Below are 2387 nucleotides of genomic sequence, written 5' to 3'. Positions count from 1 at the left end.
TGTTTGTTTCTTTTCTTAAAGATCTATTTCAATCTAATGTTTCAAGTACTTCATATTGCAATTTTTTCCATAGGTCATGTTGCACATCTTTGAGTGGTTACCCTGTCTCATCATGGTACCTTCTTCCATAGTGCTGTTCTGAGAGGAGAGATCAGTGGAAGCACTAAAAGGAAGCAATCCTTGGGATTACAGTGTGCTTACTTGAGGAGATGAATGTCCCTGAAACTCTTAAGGCTGTGTACCTCTAATTCATTCTTTCTTTTTCCCAGCTGACCACAGTGGCAATGCAGGTTAAGTGGGGTGTACTGCCTGTGTCCTGCAGTAACAGGATAATGATCTGCAAGACCCTGTTGCAGCCAGACATGGTGACAATTTATTTACTTGCATACTTGTTAAAGGAGTGGTGTTTGACCCCTGAAGTAGAAGGCTGGATAATGAATTCTCAGAGTATGTTAGGGCTAGTTTACTGCAGAACTATAGAGAAAGTTCTAGGAGGAATGGTAACTTGAAATACAAGTAAGGCTTGGAAGCTAAATTAACCTGTGTGATTGTTTCTGAAGTGCAGGTGTTCACATGGTCAGGAGAGGAAGACATGAGGAGATCAGGACAGACACAGGAGACCTGACAAAAGGCAAGCTTTAACAAGGAGATCTGAGAGATGCCATCTTTCAGGAAGCTTGTCTAAATGCTTCTGTATTTATCTTAGAGAATACAAGTCTGTAAGAACCCAGAATGCTGCATCATAGGAAAACAGACAAAGTATTTTTTGAAATACAAAAACAAGTATAATCATAATGAATCATCAGGTGTATTCTGGTCAAGATGTGGGCATGCTTGAACCTACTTCAGATCAAACTTTAAGTCTCTTGAAAATATCTTTCATTTCAGGGTTCTAAATGCCTTTTTTTTGGTTTGTTTTTATTTTACTTTTTTAACAGTAAAAATTGCAGGGATGAAACTTCACTTGTAATAATCTCTAAAAAAGCAGCAAATTCCCAGAAAAGTGTAGGCTGGGGATTTGCTTGATTAGGTTTAGCGGCAGTTTTCCAGCCTGTGATTCACTGGGCTCACCAGAGAGCACAAGCAACAGCTGCCTGCCACTGTTCTGTGGTTTTGTGAAGCAGTTGTGGGAATCCATCAGCCAGGTAACTCCACAGTCCAAAGGCAACTACAGCTGATCTTTGCCAATAACAACACAGCTGAACAAAGTCACTCCAGTGTCTCATGGGAATCTCTGCTGCTTCCCAACAAAGGGAAGCCTTCCTCTAGGTCTGAGCCCATTCCAGCTGCAGTTGAGAACAGGACTGGGCATCACTGTTGTTGCTCCTTGCTGATGCCCAACATTGGCTTTGCTGTCTCCTTTTGAATAGCAGGAGATGAAATCCAGGCATTGCTGATTCTTGGCTGTGCTCTCGTACTCGTGACTGTTTTCCTTCTCGTCCAACAGATCCCCACCACCCATGTGTTCAACAGGGGGCTCAGAGCCAACCTTCTGCTCCAGGATTCCAGTCACTGCAGGCTCTGTTGCTGAAGGATTTGAGCAATAAACAATCAATAAGCCTATGGAAGTGAATGTAAAGGAACAGTCCTTTGGCCAGTTTGGGTCAGCTGTTCTGTCAGTGCTGCCTCCCAGCTTCCTGTGCACCTCCTCACTGGCAGAGCCTGGGAGACTGAGATGTCCTTGGTTTAGAGTAAGCACTGCTTAGCAACAACTACAGCATCAGTGTGCTATCAACATTATTCTCACACTGAATCCAAACCATAGCACTGTACCAGCTACTAGGAAGAAAATTAACTCTATCCCAGCCAAAAGCAGGATTCTGCCAACAGCCTGGAAATGCCTGTTCTCTTCACTGGGGAAATGGAGTGAGCAGAAGTGCTTCTTCAGAGATTGGGAGAACTTTGAGAAATATGGGCTCTCCTAGTAATGCAGAGTCCACATCTCTGCCATTTGGTAAGGGATAGATAAAACATTTTCTGCATCTAGATCAAATTTGCTATTCAAGTAGTACTAATGTAGATTACTTACTGTCTCTAACATTTCTTTTTTTAAGAAATCAAGTATAACCTTTAATATGTCATGCAGAAAGTTGTTTGTAAATTATATGTAGAGACTGTAATGGGTATTTACTGTTTCACCAAACTGATACTGCAGTTTTGCTCATGTAACTGTGCAGGTCTTTTATGGTCAATATCTCTTATATTAAAAAAACCCACGAATGAATAACCTTCTTGGATTTCTTCAAAGTGTTAAGCTGTTATTGAAGTCTTCTCGTTTGGATCTCTAACAAAATCTGTTATTGGTTGCACTGCAGCAAATTCTTAATATCTTGTTAGATGCTTTTTCATGCTTGTGTTTTGGTTTTGGTGGTGTTTGGTTGTTTTTT

Source organism: Catharus ustulatus, chromosome 18, assembly GCF_009819885.2.
Source record: "Catharus ustulatus isolate bCatUst1 chromosome 18, bCatUst1.pri.v2, whole genome shotgun sequence".
NCBI classification, from domain to species: Eukaryota; Metazoa; Chordata; class Aves; order Passeriformes; family Turdidae; genus Catharus; species Catharus ustulatus.
The sequence above is the reverse complement of the archived record's forward strand: the minus strand, read 5'-3'. Positions refer to the sequence as shown.